The following is an 18,212-nucleotide window of genomic DNA, read 5'->3' as shown; positions in this document are numbered from 1 at the left end:
CTCTCTCTCTTTCTTACACACAAGCCCGCCGTTCTGTCTCGCTTCCCTCCGCCAGAGCGAACACACTGCACGAGAAAGAGTGTGTGAGATGGATAGAGAGATCGAGAGAGAATGAGTAAGCGCGTGGAAGGCGATTTGGTCGCTATAATAACGATCCGATCTCATCCACATTTGACAGTCTAGTAAATATGGCGTTCTCTACGATTCTGCGTTAATTGTGAATGCCACAGATTTTTGGTCTTTGTGGGGGCGGACGGGTCCAGGTGTCTGGATATACAATTTGGTTGCTCTAGCTTTCATGGTCTCTGATATCTAGGTGCTCATCAAGGACGCTCATAGGACGAAAAGGCTTTGCTGGCGTCCTCACCGCGGCCGGTTGGCGGTACAATGTCCAGAAGACTGCCGGCCGATTGCTAGAGGTCCTCCGCATGTCCGGACCCATGCCCAAGCGGGACGAGGCTCGCCTTTTCTTCGCGATCGAGCCAGAGCGCATCCCCTATAACTCTGTGGTGGCTGTGGTCGGCCTCGGCAAGGAGCTCGGCTACAATCCCTACGAGGTGCTCGACGAACAGAAGGAGGCGATCCGTCGCTCCGTGTCCGCCGCCTGCCGTATCCTGGCCGAGCTGGACACCGACAGAATCGAAGTTGAAAACTGCGGCCACGCTGAGTCCGCCGCCGAGGGGGCCGCATTGGGCATCTGGCTCTACCAGGAGCTGCGTAACCCACAGAACAGGATTCCAGTGCCGTCGCTGGACTTATACGCAAGAAAAGACGAGGTCTGCGACCTCGAAGGATGGCGCATTGGTCTGCAGAAGGCCCAGAACCTGACGAGACAGCTGCAGGAGATGCCCTCCAACCTCCTCACACCCACAGCTTTTGCGCAGAATGTCGTCGAGGTGCTGTGCAAATCCGGTGTCAATGTGGAGGTCAAGGTCGAGGGCTGGGCCGAGAGCCAGTCAATGCACGCCTTCCTGGCTGTGGGAAGGCCTCGTGCGAGCCACCCATCTTCCTGGAGCTGAGTTACTACGGCACCTGTGCCGAGGAGCGCCCCATTGTGCTGGTGGGCCAAGGCGTGACTTACGATGCTGGAGGATTGTGCCTGAAAGAGAAACATGAGCTCTTCCATATGCGTGGCGACATGACCGGGGCCGCCGTTGTGGTGGCCTGTTGTCGAGCTGTGGCTGGCCTGCGTTTACCGGTAAGTACTCAGGACAGAAATGATATCTCCTTGAATAATAATGCTGTTCTTAGGTCAACATTCGCGGCCTGATACCTCTTTGTGAAAACGTAGTGGGCTGCAATTCGGTCCGTACTGGGGACATGGTCAAGTCCATGAACGGCAAGACCATCGAGATCCAGTGCACCGATCACGAGGATGTACTGGTCCTGGCAGACGCCCTGCTGTATGCGCAAAACTTCTGTCCCAAGTGCATCATTGACGTCGGCACCTGCTCGGGCTACATGCGGCAGGCCCTGGATGAGTCGGCTGCGGGGGTCTTTACCAACTCGGAGATCCTGTGGCAGCAGATCAAGCACGCCAGCATGCATACCGGAGATCGTGTGTGGCGCTTCCCATTGTGGGAATATTACAGCAAGGCCGTGCGTGCCGGGGGACGCAGCGATGTGCAGAACTATGGCATTGACCGAGGTGGACGTCCCTGCAAGGCCGCTGCCTTTCTCCGTGAGTTTGTGCCCTGTGGCCAGTGGATGTATATTGTGAGTATTGTGGGGCGCTTTGTTGGGGCGCAGATCTTATGGACTTTCTCCCTCAAAGGATGCCACAAATGTTATGGTGACAAAGGGCTTCGAATACGAGTATCTGCGCAAGGGAATGGCCGGCCGCCCGACCCGAACACTGGTGGAGTTTATTGCTCAGACGATTTGCAAGGATACGGCCCCACGTTTGGCCAAGTAATCAATCTCTATCGGGAATCCAATGTTATATATATTTTTTACTGTGTTTTTTGACGATGCCACACACGAACACAAAATTACACTTGAGCTATGATCACTCAATTTTACATATGTTTTCGCATTTTTAATCTCCACACAAACACATGCGGCACATTCGTTTATTATGAAATTGTAACGTATAAAACAGAGAAACAGCGCTAGTGTTCGATCTTTTGTTGGGTCCTGGGCTTCCAACTATTGAACATGATAACTAGACACTGTGGATTATTGCTTTGTCAGACTCTACCCGGAATCGGGTATTATATGTAATATCTGTGGTATCACTAAAAGTGAGTGCTACGCCAGGGAGACTGCATGAGTAATCACAACGTTTATGTCAATGGGTGGATAGTTTTGCAGCAGCTTCACATTCGAGGCAAAGTCGTTCTCTAAAATTGCTTCCCTTTGGATTCTATAAATCAGTAAATACATCAGTAAATGCAAATGAATCAGTTCAAAGTCAGCGCATGCTTACAATATCATGGTTCAGCAGATTTTGATGAGAAAATTAAAGCGCTGCTCGTCCGAGAATACCTAATCCCAAATTCGCAGCACATCGGGCAGTGGAAACTCCTGCGAGAGCAGGAGGGTGAGCCACCTGAAGCTGTAGTACTGCGGAGGCAGCTCTTGGCTCTTCAGATGCTATATCTTTAGTCTTCAGCATGTTAGATAGCAGGCCCATCATGAACTTTATACCACCCTCCGCATCGTCCAGAGTATTGATGAAGAAGTCGCGTATCTCGCTCATTAGAGCCGTGAAGCAGAAGAAACAGTCTGCCTCCGCGTGGGCGCGGTACGAGAGATCCGGATCCGAGGCCATCACATAGTAGATGGGTCCGACAATCTCATTCATGCCCTGTACGTAACCCAGGCCAGGACGTTCGCCGAGCTGAGCACCGTGGGCACTACCCGTTTGTGAAGCCGGCGCCCGTGCTCGCCTTTACTGTGCACCACAATGTCACAGGGATACTCTGTGGGCTGCTGAAAGAACGAGATGTCGGGACACAGGCGCCTCACATCTTTGCCGATCTGCAGCAGAAATTTGTTGTCATTGAAGAATGTGTTCCAGGCGCTTTCTGGCCCCTCGCTAAGCGGATGATCTTGTAGGCCAACGCCCCTTGAATCAACAGCGACGTCCCCGTCCCCGTCGCCTTCTCCAGCTCCATTGCAGCTGTGTCCCGGGGGGAGTACCAATTCCTCAATGAACTGCTGGTACAGGGCTCGCTTCTGGGCCAGCGTGGTCATCCAACTGCTGCGTCTTGGTCCCAAGTAGCCCAACAGCAGTTTCCAGCTGAGTGCACGGAAGCTTTGTACATCGGGCACACCTGTGGATTGGATTGGATTCATGTCCATGAATTACTACGCCTATCAGAAGTGTGATATCCCACCATTAAACGTCAGTCTGCGCAGCTCCTTTAGGTCAACCACATCCTGGGCCAGCCCATCATCGAACTCTTTTACACTGAAAGATACAGGGGGGGATAACAATCTTTTGTTCTTAATTCCCGAAAACACGTCACATTTTTGTGTCGTCCATACCGCGCCTTGAAAATGGACATGCTTTGGCTGTATGCGGGCGAGGATCTCAGTTTGCTCCATGCAGGGACAGTCGCTTTGCAATGATGTGGACTGGACTTATATTATTGCTTTGTTGTCATCCAGCCAGCTGCATTATTGCTTTTCCCAATACAGTTCGAAGCAGAAACAATTTTGATATTCCGTCGAATATTTTTAGATATCTAGATCTCTCAGCCCTGCCCACATAATTTTATCCGATTAATGAATCAATTTTCTACTTAACTGTCTTGTTTTAAATACTTGACTTTAATTGTTTTTGCCTCAATTTTGGTTCCTCAACAACAATATATGTATCTGAAAACCCGAACTTAGCCCTCTTAAGCCCCCTCTATTTAAATAGTTCAAATACTGGAGGTAAATGACGGAAAATATTAACGATTGTAAATTCTTCTTGTAGGCTCATGCTACCTTTCCTCTGAACTTAAAAAAAAAAAACACTATATCTGTTCAGCCACAGACATGTAAATCGGAGTCGAGCATTACTACTCGCTGCTGCTACCAGATCAACAGCTAAGCTGGGATGGATTGTGGCAGGAAAAGTCAAATCTGCCCACAATTCCTCACCCATTTGTGCAACGGGAGTAAACGAGCTCATGGAAAGATTCTGCACTCTGGACAATCTAGAGACGGAAGACAAACCATGCACTCCAGTGGAAGCACGGTGTGAAGCTCATTTTATAGAAAATCTTCAGACAGCTTCAGACGGCCGTTTTATTGTAAAGCTCCTATTTTCCGAACACCCTTCAGCCCTGGGGGAGTCGTTGGAAACCGCAACAAAAAGATTCCTAGCGTTGGAGCGGCGAAGCTCAACAGAAACTTGGAAGAGTTATGTGGACTTCATGGAAGAGTATGAAGGACTAGGACATATGAAGATTGAGCCAGCATCAAAAGTTCCCAAAAGGCACTACTTCATTTCACATCATTGTGTACTCAAACCTGAGAGCACCACCACAAAGCTTCGGGTAGTATTCGATGCCTCATGCAAATCAACAAGCGGGAAATCTTTGAACGACATTCTGCAGGCTGGACCCACCGTTCAGAGCGAACTTATGTCCATTCTGCTACGATTTCGAATTCATAAGTACGTATTCACAGCGGACATAGAAAAGATGTACCGGCAAGTGTGGATGAATCCGGAGGATCAATTCCATCAGATGATAGTCTGGAGAAGCAATCCATCCGAAGAGATCAGGTACTATCGCCTGAAAACAGTAACATATGGGACAACAGCTGCTCCGTTCCTAGCAACGAAATGTCTGGATCATTTGGCAATACAATACAAAGACAGACTACCAGTAGGATCAACAACATTAAAAACAGATTTCTATGTTGACGACTGTCTAACTGGAGCAAACACGATTCCAGAGGCAATTCATGCTCGACAAGAACTAAATAAGATATTTCTACCGTCCGGATTCCAATTGCGCAAGTGGTGCTCCAACAATGAGCAACTTCTCCAAGGAATCCCCAAAGAGGATATTGTAACCGATGTAAAATTAGGAGAGACACTAGAGCACTACAGCGTGAAAACTCTGGGTCTCATCTGGATGCCGAAGAAGGATACATTGTGTGGACGAACACAGAAAAGCCAGGCTACACGCATCACCAAACGGGTGGTATGTTCCGAACTGGCCCAAATCTTTGACTCTTTGCACCGGTGGTAGTAAAGGCAAAAATCTTCATGCAACAACTTTGGGAGCTCAAACTGGATTGGGATAACGAATTACCATTACAACACCAAACCGAATGGAAAGAATACCGGGACGACTTACAAACATTGAACAAAATGCAAATTCCCCGGCATATCTACGATGGTAAAATTTCAGTTACCCAAGAACTCCATAAGTTTGTAGATGCATCAGAACGAGCATATGACGCAGCATAATATATGTACGCGCTACATACAAAAACAACCAAGTGTCAGTAAGACTGCTCTGTTCGAAATCACGTGTGGCGCCGACAGCCAAACAATCACTACCACTGTTAGAACTTTGTGCTGCAGTGAGCTCACAAACCGAGTCCGACAGGATCTGCACATGGACATTACAACGGTTTCAGGATGGTTTTGGAGTGATTCCACCGTTGTTTTATCCTGGATAAACGCATCGTCATCAACATACCATACCTTTGTGGCAAATCGAATAGCCAAAATCCAGGCATTAACAAATCAGACACAATGGCGTCACGACGTGTCATCGGCCAACAACGCAGCCGATGTCCTGTCGAGAGGAATCGCATTGTGGTGCTCAAGCATTAAGGGCAATCGCAAGACAACAATATTGGATTATCAATGACAAGACAATGGCTAGAAGCATCATCCACAGCTGTGTTAGATGCACCAAGGCTAGACCAAAGCTGATACACCAGATCATGGGTAATCTCCCAGCACAACGAGTCACAAGTAGTTATTATATAGGCACTTTGCTATGGGACAGTGTTAGGTACACAAAGGAGGAATATAAATTATAGAGAAAGTAGAAAGGTTCAAGGGCATCGAAACCGTTTTTCAGGAAACACTTAAAAAATACCTCTAAACTATCACATTAGATTCATTGCAAAGGGATGACCTACCTGTTTGAGGGTTGTTTGAATCGCAACACGGGACCAATCGTAAAAACAGGTTCATTGACAGTAAGTGGGAGGAGAGAGAATATAAATGAGCGAAGGATCGATTTGAGAGGATTTTACATGGTTGAGAAACAGGATTAAGATCGAAGTTAGTTCACATTATCGCCGATAGGTGGCGCCACCAAGTAGTAAGGATAAGGGACGGTCGCTTTTTACACTGAATTACCAAATTCGCAACATGTTGCAGCAATATTTGCTTAAGCATGTGCAGCTTGGCAACATGTTGAATGTAAGTGTGCATCATATTGCTATGTTATTACGTGATCATGTTAAATAAATACTTATAAGATATTTTATTAACATTGAATTGGGAACCAATTTCTGCTATGTTATTAACTGGTCAAGTTAAATAAATACTTATAGGATATTTTATAAACATTGAATTGGGAAAACAAATGTGTGAAGTTTCTGAAATTTACATCCTATAGAAAACATAGATTGGAAACCTGGGTATCTAGATGTCCGTATAGAGGGTTGAATGGTAAGAGAACACAAATTAATGGAGATATATATATGAGCACGCAAAGAATAAAATTATAATAGGAAGACATCAAAATTAATTAATGCTACTTAGAGTAAATATACGTCTGTCCCGTATCCTTACTACTTGGTGGCGCCACCTATCGGCGATAATGTGAACTAACTTCGATCTTAATCCTGTTTCTCAACCATGTAAAATCCTCTCAAATCGATCCTTCGCTCATTTATATTCTCTCTCCTCCCACTTACTGTCAATGAACCTGTTTTTACGATTGGTCCCGTGTTGCGATTCAAACAACCCTCAAACAGGTAGGTCATCCCTTTGCAATGAATCTAATGTGATAGTTTAGAGGTATTTTTTAAGTGTTTCCTGAAAAACGGTTTCGATGCCCTTGAACCTTTCTACTTTCTCTATAATTTATATTCCTCCTTTGTGTACCTAACACTGTCCCATAGCAAAGTGCCTATATAATAACTACTCACAGCTAACAGCTAGGACATAAACTAGTAATCTTTCAACAACGATGGATGACCTTGAAATCATTTTTATCGATTCCCAACCGGAATCAACCATAAATCTGGACTCTCAGCCGAGCTCCGTAGACCTGTCCTTGATTTTTGGAATTAAGACTCAAACCTATCTCGAGAGCAACTTGACCTGGTTAAGTGACATTAAATGGGATGATGACGACGATGACCCAAGGAATGCAACGTCTAATAATGATAATCCAGCATACATTTTCCCGGATGATGACAACATTTTCGATTTAGTAGATAATCAGGATGATGATAAAAGATCTCAACTCCAGGAACTACTTCGGGACGAAGATGATGATGACTTAATTGCTGCGGTAAAATTAGCTGAGGCGAAATTTTAATAATACGAATACATATTTATATAATAAGAATATTTTATGTATTTTTCTAAAAATAATATATACATATGTACATATATAATAAATATAACACATTTAACCACTATTTATTTTAAATGTTTCTGTTTTACTTTTGATTGGTTGAATTTCACTTCCTCTTATTACAAGAGAATCATAGGATTCGTTTAAAACAGGTTTCTTCCACGTGAGGATTACACAAAAAGAATAAGTGGATTTCAGGTAGAATACTGATGCTTTTGAATGAATTTATTGAGTAATTTTCACATCATTTTATACTTAGTTGGTAAATTTATGTAAAGGTATTTATATTTAAAAACGCACAGATTATTTCATTTTTAAATAAATATTATATTTTTCGCTTTAATTCCATGTTATGCTTAAATAAAATATGCATATTGAAGTCAATTCTCAACCAAAACAGTTCAGTTCCTGGACATAAGTAACATCGATAAAATGATGATTTTGATTTTGAATAACTAAAGTTGTGGATTTTTAAGGTGTGTTTTTTCAGTTCATTGCGGGAACTAAAAGATGTTTTTAAATAACACAACTCGCAATGAAATGTCCTCATTTCGAAGTGAAAGTGAACTAACCTATCTCAGTAACTTACAGTTCTTATATAGGAAGTGAACAGCATATGAACAAAAATTCTATGCATTTTGTTCTGTTTATATAATTTTTTCATGTTGACGGTTATATAAGACCCAAAATGTAAATATAATATTTGAAACAATATATACAGCAGTGTATCCATAATTTATCCCTTATTACTCAACCACCAATCAGACTTGAGACATCTGGCCATTACAGCTTTAAAACCATTTACTTATTATCACTCAACTACCAATCTGCTCAGATCACATTTGTATAAAATTGAATTAATGAGAGTATAAAAGATCATGCAATCTTTTAAATAATTTAGTATAAAATCGTTAGTAGGTTGAATAGTTTCTATTACTATAATGGTATGTAAGAATATTTAAATCTCTATGTAGAAAATGATAAGCACTTCATCAAATATATACCTAGGCTTTCCTAGAATTACTTAACGAGACAAAGCCGGCGGTTGGATACACCAAGGTTGAGGACCTATGCATAGGATTTGAGTACAAGATCAATGGATGTAAAATCAAAAAAACATCATTTGGAAATAAAGTAGTCCTTTATTTAACTGATAAGGACAACGAACCGCTTTGGATATTTTTACCTAAAAGTTATGTGACCAAATTTTCCACAAAAACACCCTTTAAGATGTTGAAGGAGCATGGAATCTCACATCTTATATATAAAGGAAAAGAGATGAATAGATATAGCACTGCCCATTTCCAATTTATATGTAAAGAGTAAATAAAGAGTTCCCATTATATATATGTAAGAGAAGAAGAGACAACTATACATGTAAAGACAAAAATAAAGAAAAAGGTTAAGAATATACACACATATGTAAAAAAGAGATGGCTAGATATAGTACTTATCATTTCCAATACATGGGTAAAGAAAAATATAAGGGAAACATAGCAAAGACGTGGATATAAAGAGTCCTGCTCTTTGAAACATTATCAGTAATAGATTCAAGAAGTCAGCTGCAAGATGCATGCCAAACAAATAAAACTTTTTTTAATGCAATTCGAGGAGATGATCTTCGAGGAGCACGTACAAATTCTTGAAAATTTGATGAGCATTTTGGAAGATCTGGAGGAAAAGGAGCTTCAGTACTCCAAGTTTGGCTTTCATTATAAGCTATGCCCCTGGAGTGATGACGATGCAACGGACGGACCTGACACATGCCTGTGTCATACCCTACCAAATAAGAAAGCAGAAGCTATAGACCTAATGTTAAAGTACTATAACTTAAATAAAAGAATGTATCCCAGCTCAAAAATTCAATAAACATCTTAAATGTCTCTGAAATAATATTGTGTTTTATTTTAAACGAATTTTCTTAAACATTTTTATTATTAACTTATCATTATAGTTAAAATCATTTCTCTTAAATTGTTTTAAAAAACAATTTAATGTTTTTTTGCTGCTTTTAAATATTCCATATAGGATACAGTAATGACCGCATGTATTTGAAAAATAACCTTGCAGTGGTTGTTTATTAAATGTAAACTTTATGGAATTTTTCCTTAATATTTTTAAAAATTCTTTATTTTGAGGATATTGACCATATGAATCAAAAAATTCGGCTGAATATTTGTTTTCAAAGTAAAAAGCAACCCAATGAGTTCCTGAATAGCTTGAAGAATCTGTGTTTGCTATTATTAAAGCAGGATATTTCGAAATTACTTGAGGCAGCTGATCAGAGGGATAAACTCCTTTAAAAATTCTTTTTGTTTTTGAATGCTTGGAAAGCAACTTATCGATTTGTAATGTATTCATTTTTACAATAGTACACGAATATTTCTATGTTTATCAATATCAATCATTGAGTCATATTCACAGTATACCAGACAAGTAACTGCTTCTGTAAGAGGCTCCGAAAATCGTCCTTCAATTCGGATGGCTCCTTGTGATATTAAATTTGAGCATACAGTTGAATTGTGATGGTCTGCTGTTAGGTCAAATGCTAATATAAAACTATTTTTATCAAACATTTCCTTTGTAATTTGTAAGCCTCGATCATAATGTTTTATTCCACTTCATCTGAATAGCATATTATATCCTCTAGAGCTTTGAGCATTTTCAGAGTTCGAGAAATCAAACTCAAGTGCCTGCGATGGTACTTGTACTCCATTAACCAATAGATTAAAGCGTTGAATTTTAAAATGTTCAAAATGGAAGGGGTTTAATGCCCGATTTCCAGAATATGATTTGTTTTTTACCATGCAAAAAACCAAAAAATTGGGAAGCTGTCCAATAACTGCATTGTCAATTGATAATGTATTATTTCCTGGATATATTGTAAATGATTTTACTTGAACTTTGCTGTATGGATAAATGGCATTTTTAGTTTGTAAAACATGATGATGAGCCAATAAAATGCTCGGATTAATAGTTATGTGGTTCATGAATAGTTGGGCCTCCAATATTTTAAGATTTGATTCAGTTTCAGATTCCATTAAATAAAATGCTGTTTTTTCAATGTTAAAAGTAATCCTCAAATCTACATTATTTATAAGCAGTTTTGGTTGATTAAATATATCTCCATGAACTTTTCCGAATAGTTCAACCTTATTACTGTTTTGAAAAATATTTTTGAGCATAATGGATCCATCGGTGTTAACGTATCTACCAGATAATAATTTACCATAATTAGGATAATAACCTTGAGTGGCTAAGTGACTTTCACTGGCATCACTGCCATAGTTTAAAATCGTTTGCAAATACGATCTATAATGATAGTTATTATCACTCTGAGAAACCAAAATATTATTTAAATATACGGACGAACTTCTAAACATTGAATGCAAAATATTATTCACTACTCCAACATCGTTTCCTTCAATGTTGGTATTATCACTTTTTCTTAGTTGCACAACAAGTCTTAAGTAAACACTTGATAGGTCTCGATATGTTTCCCCATTTCCTAAGCAAACGAATTCAATTGAAGAAGCACTGTCCAACGAAGCTATGGGGTTATATGAAACTTCTTCTGTTCTCAGAATAGAGCTTTGTGTAGGATGTGGCTCAAAGAGATCCAATTCGCTTTTCATACATTCAATATGGGTGGTCATTTTGATTTAGAAAAAATGTCTCTTATAGTTAATTTCTTTGTTGATTTTTTTTTTTTGGTTCTCGACTGCGTATGTTTGCTTCCTTCTTTAGATGATAAATGAGATAGTTTTTTCCTAGACCTTCTCTTTTTATTCTTTTTACCTGCCCCATTCTGGAATCGGGTTAACTTATTAATGGCTTTATTTGACAGGTTTTGCAAAGCAATTTTACTTTGTTCTTGGATAATAGTTCTTAAAGGTTTTCGACCAAACTCATTTATTACTGCCTTTCCAGTCTCAGTAGCTTGGTTTTTAATAGCGTTTATCCCCGAAAGGAATAGTGGTTTTATGTAATTAAAAAGACCACTAAAAAAGTTCCCAATTCCTCTACCTTGTTGGATAACTCTGGGTGAAACATAAAGACTTCCTATATGATTCAACCCTCCTCCACACTGATTTAAATAATATTGTTGATAAGATTTCGTCATGATGGTTATTTCTACTCTGAATAAATTTCCATCTTTACAGTATTATTTATAGCATTTCTTTTCGTTTTTTAAAGTGAAGGGTAACAAAAATTGGAATTGCTGAAGATTCAAATGGTACTTTATACCCTTTGGAATCGGTAATTAAGATCGAAATTTCTTTTGGAGACCATATTTCAATGGGATAATATTCAATATTGTTGAATTGTATAAGTTGCTCTTTTCCATTATAATGTAATACTCGAAGACATCGAGGTCTTTTATTTCCAACACATCTTGGTTTGATAATGTCAGTGTAAACAAAAATCAAACCATTTTGATACTGTTCAGACTCTATTGACTCATTTTCATATCGAAATGTTTCTCCATTTACTAAGCTAATAACGAATTCTGTTGTTTCTTCAGATGCGATTGAGGTATTCTCAGGCCTGCTTTTTATACATTTATTTAGATATAAGTCTGTAATTCCTACTTCCCAGTCATCGTTCATGTTTTCAGGAATATTTACAATGTTTGTAAATGCACACTTAACGTTATCATGATATACATTTAACGAATCATTACTAAGTAATGTCACGAAAAACTCTGTTACATTTACCATTTTTAGTTCTACGTTCTTTGCAGTTTATTAATTATAGGATAACCAATTAATTTTGTTCTTTCCAATTTGCACGGCCTTACTGTTTCTAACAGCCCTCATCAACTTTTCTCGTCCACTTACGTATTTCAAGTCTTGAAATGGATTTGATTCACTTTTATACCTCTTAAGTTTTACTCTTAGATTTCGCTGTTTATCAGTAAGCTTCACTTTAGTCAATGCTGATTTTTTTGATGCTTGAGTGTCTAAAAATGAGGTATCCTCAACTTTACGCTTATTAGGTTTTGAGTTGAAAGATTTTTCGGTCAGAAAATCTTCATCATCGATGTCGTTAGGTAAATCAGAGAACTCATTTGTGATAGAGAGTTCCTTTTTTGAGGACTCATTATTTTTATTGTTAAGAATGGAAGTGTTAGGTTTTACATCTAACCAAACTGACTCGTCTTGTGTTTGTATTCCAATGCTTTGAGGTGATGAAAGTCGTTTGTTCTGCGTAGTTCGTATATCCATTGTCTTATTTCTTTTTTTATTTTGATAGTAACACAATTCTTGACGTATTTTAATCCATTTATTAAAGTCGCTAGTTTTTTTATCATTTAAAATAGGCAAAAACGTTATATTTATTAAATCGTTTTTCTGGGCATTATTTACCAATTTTTGATATGCATTCGGATGCATTAAAATAACTTTGGTTAATTGATGCTTATTTTTAAGCATTGTTCAATATTTTTCCAAAAATCCCCGAAAGCAATGAACTTATTAAAACAGGTAAAAATCCTCCTTTTTGGATGAGAACTTTTCTCTTAGAATTTATTGACCGTTTTGGACATGAAATAAGACGTAATGCATTTTTATACTTTTTTAGAGCATATAGTTGCTTTTTTGATATCTTATGATTTCCTCGCAGAGTATTCAACACTATCTCCACTAATGCTTTTACTAACTCAATGTCACAATTACTTATAATTGCATTTCGAAGTTTATTATTTGCCCTTTTGAGCACATACAATAAATGTTTGTTCGCTTTCAGTCGATTTAGATTCTTTTTGTAAACCATTTTCATCTGAAAAGCAAACTGTATACTCAGAATTAAAAATATGTGTACGAAATCTAAGGAGATCATTTATTCCCTGAGTAAGATCAATAAGTAAATAACCATGTGGTTCATCTGTCACCTCCTTATATATTCTGAAGAGCTCCTGAGAATTTTCAGGATAAATTTGTCTTGCTAAGCATTGAAATTGTAGCTTATCCCTAGGATTTTTGAACGCAACGATGTATTTTGTGTTTAGTGAAATATCTCGAGTATGTGATGATTTATGAAATATATTTTGTGTAACCACTATTACGGATAAATTCCTGTGGTGTGATCCTTTTGTAAATAGCTCACAGACATTTTTATTAAATGCACCCATCATTAAGTCATCTAGTATTAAAAGAATAGGCTCATGATTTTCATTTTCAATTGTTTCGGGAACTCCTTTATAGTATTCGATGGTATTAAAATTTGGCTTAGCATGCTCCTCTCCATAACACCAAATTATTCGATTAATTGAAATGCTCAGCAAATCATTTCTTTTGTTTATTAAATTTTCTAAAAACGTTGTCTTACCAGATCCTGAAGGACCGCAAATAAGCATTGTAAAAGGATGTATAAATTGCTTAAACATTTTTGAGCTATGTTTTATTTATTAATATTTTATAAATGTTTTCTAACATCTAAGATATTCTAATTACGCGTCTCCTGATCGCGCTTTTTGGGGCAGTTTTTTTCTAAGTGAGTATCAGAGCCGCAATAATTACAATAAACAACTTGTGTGTATCCGCTTTTGTGAGGATCCTTTTCAAACAAACGCTTAAATGAATCCATTTTAAACAACTAGTTACTACAAGTGCTGAATATAAACTGAAAATCTAAACATATGAGTCACCATTACAGTAGATAGCGTAGTTAGAATTTTCCAAGATAACAAATAGCTTAAATAAATTATTTAGAGCACATCTAAGAGGAATTTTTTTGTGGATTCTACAGTTTGTAAAAAAATTTGGATAAAATGTGAGACTTTTTCCAATATCGATATCAATAATATTATTTGTTAAATACTTAGATAAAAACTTTTTTTTAATTTCACCACGTACAATAACGGTGCTAAATCTATTTAGTGGTGAAAGTATTTCACCTAAACTTAAATATGATATTTCACCATCTGACCATTCCAATCCATTTATGGTTTGACGATTAATATTTTGTTGTTTAATCATTTCATTATCCAATTCATTCAGATGATATGGTGGTTTGAAATGAAAGAAGTTTGGTGTTACTGTTCCGGTTTGCATAAACGCCAATTCCTTAATAAAAAGTTGTTTATTATTTCCAAAGACATATTGAAAATCAACTATAACGCTTGAATTCCTGTCGATTGTGTTCATGTTGGTTTGAGATTTTGTAAGAAACTGAATGAGTTGTTGATGCCTATCTCCTTTATATACAGCCCAATTTAGTAAGAGTTCTTAGTTTTACAAAAGCATTCAACCCAAATGGACACGCTTCAATCAAAAAGAATTAGGTCCACTAGAAAGAAGCAGGATCACGAAGTCATTTTCGGTCTCGAATATTATGTAGTACATAATTTAAAACTTAAATGCGGTTTTTCAACTACAAGAAAATTCACTCCAATGATATGGATGCAGCAAAGCAAAAACAATTTCGTCGGTTTAGATAAAGATGAATGGATGCAATTGGTTACATACAAAGAGTATATCCAATTGAAACTTGATCAGTATGATTTTTTGATGCCTGATACAATTATAGACCATCCATTATTACCCACAATTAAGTGTAATTTTAGATTTCGAAAATCAGATAAGCAGTATGTGTTTATAATAAATCAGTTTGGAAATAAAATTGAATTTGATAGTGAGTCCTGGAGATCGTTTTTAAGATTAGGCATTTTTTTTACCACATTTTTATGTTGGAATACGATACTTAAGCAACAAATTATATACCTCTACTATAATAATATTATTCCTAAGTGTGCAGCCTTACAAAAATTTGATGTTCAACTAGCTGATTTAGACGGTACTTATGATAGAAATGTGCAAATAGATTTAACCCGTTTATGCTTTGAAATTTCCAAAAAAATGTGTAATCAAATAAAACGCGATGTTCTTGAGTATAAGCAAACACTTTTAAATAAGCAATCATCCCAACATAACAATAGAAAATAAAAAATTATATTAAAAATGAGTAAGCAACAAGTTGTTAATGAAATACATAAGCCTGCTAGAAGAAATTTTATTCGTCGTAAATTCGTACAAAAGGGAATTAATGACACGTGGCAAATCGATTTAGTTGAAATGATACCCTTTTATAAGGAAAACAAAGGATATAGGTACTTGCTGACAGTAATTGACACGTTCTCGAAGTTTGCATATGCAGTTCCCGTTAAGTCTAAAACAGCTTTAGATGTTTTATCAGCATTGAAGAAAATATTAAAAATATCTAAACATAAACCTAAAAATATTCAATCTGATCAAGGAAAGGAGTTTTTTAATGTAGCCTTCGGAGAGTTAATGAAAAAGAATAACATTAACCATTACCATACATATACACACCTTAAAGCATCTATTTGTGAACGTTTTAATAGAACATTAAAAAATCGTATGTGGAAAATCTTTAGTATGCAGGGTAATCATACGTGGATTTATATCTTGCATGACTTACTAAAAGATTATAATAATTCATATCACCGTACTATAAAAATGAGGCCTATAGATGTAAACAAACAAAATGAATAGTTTATTTTGAAAACAGCTTATAATATTTGTAAGGTATTTCCTAAACACAAGTTTTCCATTGGTGATCCTGTTAGAATAAGTAAATATAAAGGTATTTTTACAAAGGGCTATGATCCAAACTGGACAGCCGAAGTTTTTAAAATTTTAAAAGTAAAGTCTACTAATCCTGTAACATATGAGCTGGAGGACTATAAGGGGGAAATGATCAAAGGCTCATTTTATGATCAAGAACTCCAAAAAGTTAAAGATGAAAATGCTTTCTTAGTGGAAAAAATACTTAGAAGGAAAAAAGAACAAGTTTTTGTTAAATGGTTAGGTTTCGATGAAACACACAATTCATGGATAGATAAAAAGAGTATATTAAAATAATTAAGCACGCAAAATATTTATCAGATTTAATTTATTTTTGTGTATTTTTTACATTGAAATATAGTTTTAATTATACACAAATTAAAAATAATAATAATATAATGTTAAATTTACTTATACCATATTTTGTGTATTATTACTAGCACCTAAAATATTTTTAATTTCATAGTGATTATGAGCTAATGTTGAAATATTATCAGGTAATATAAATCTTTTGTCATCCTTATAATTTAGACTTATCTTATTTACAATTTCAGTATAAATTTTATGACCTCTACTTCTAATAACTCTCTGTTGTCCATAATAAGTTTTTTTATGTTTAATGCATTCAATATAATGAGTATGAGTTAATCGTTTAACTACTGACTTTTTTACGCCTTTAACCTTTTTTACGTTATAGTCAGTGTTATCATCTTTAGCAATTAAATATGAGTATGCTTTCGCTTTTAATCCTGCAAACGACGTCATTATTTTTCCTGCATTTTCGTCTTTCATTAATCCAAGCTCTTTGTTATTAGCGAGATTGATACCGAATCTGTTTGAGGCTAGGTAATTGGATGTATCAAAGCGATTAGGATTGAATTTAATTAAATCATAAAAATCTTCTTCTGATGATATAATAAATGAATCTGTATCCATATAGAGTATTTTTGATGATGGACATTTTACAGAATGAAAATTATAGAAATAGTCATACATTAACCATTTTGAAAGTTCTAGTACACTAACTCCAATGTATATGGGCTTATCATAAAAAATTCGGGACTTAGTTGATTCAATGGCAGCCAAATTATCTCCAAAGATTTCAACACTGTGGAAATTATGTCTTGCTATGCGTTGTCTAAACCCTGCTGAGTTTTGTCTTGACTCATAATGCTTAACTAATGCAACCTCACGACGTTTTTCTACATTCTCCATTGTTTTACCGTAAACGGCATTAACCATTAATTTGTAAAAGTTTATCTCAAAGTCATTGCTAGCTAATTTTCTAAGAGATGTATTGAGGTCAATATATGGTTTCAGCCAACAGGACTGATTAAATGATAAAACTCTAGATATTTTTTCTAAAATCATACCTTGCTCTATACATAACTGTAGCTGCTTCAAATGAATTATATAGTTATTTTTATCACTTAAGTCAGCTATTAGTTTTGTCTGCTTTCCTCCTGGTGGAATCTTATTTTCGGGGCAAAAAGGTAAACTATTATGCTTATTATGAATATCATCAGGATATCGCAAATCTACTTCTAAAATATATCCAACATCACTAGATGCCGATATGCTAAGAACGTTGAAAGATGAAATTTCATCGTTACTTAGAAATTTAAAATTAGAAAATGGAAGGGGTTGACTCATAGCCCATCCATATAAGTTGTTGGCGTCAATATATGAAAGGAAATTTATGGGTTCGGTAGGCTTAAATTTATTATTTAAATATTTGTTATTTGCTGTTGCAATCCGTTGAGTACATTGGGTCAACCCTCCACGAACAGCAGTTTTTAAAAAATTATAAATGTCAGGATCACTAACAAGTTCTAATTCTACTCTTGTGTATTTTAACATTGCATCCCATGAAACTGAAGGAGCAGTAACATAATTAATGGGGTCTAACCTGTACACTCGGGAACAAAGACTCCTAAAATTCTCAAATACATCAGCAAGAATTAAAACATCGCTTTCCAAATATAATTTTAAATAATCTCTAATAGATTTGCAATTAAATGCGTTCCAAACCTTCTGGGCAAAGTTGTAGTCTTCAACACTACATTCC

The 18,212-nt window shown here is 36.8% G+C and overlaps 2 pseudogenes; one reads left to right on the top strand and one right to left on the bottom strand.

The window, feature by feature from the left end:
* The first annotated feature begins 316 nt into the window (after positions 1–316).
* On the top strand, positions 317–1,919 carry LOC113567124 (annotated as a pseudogene).
* Positions 1,920–2,250: 331 nt separating this feature from the next.
* LOC6603646 lies at positions 2,251–3,512 on the bottom strand (annotated as a pseudogene).
* Positions 3,513–18,212: the final 14,700 nt, after the last annotated feature.

This window comes from Drosophila persimilis, unplaced genomic scaffold, assembly GCF_003286085.1.
Source record: "Drosophila persimilis strain 14011-0111.01,24,50 unplaced genomic scaffold, DperRS2 tig00001845-arrow-arrow-pilon, whole genome shotgun sequence".
Classification (NCBI taxonomy): Eukaryota; Metazoa; Arthropoda; class Insecta; order Diptera; family Drosophilidae; genus Drosophila; species Drosophila persimilis.
This window is presented reverse-complemented; position numbering and strand designations above follow the sequence as displayed.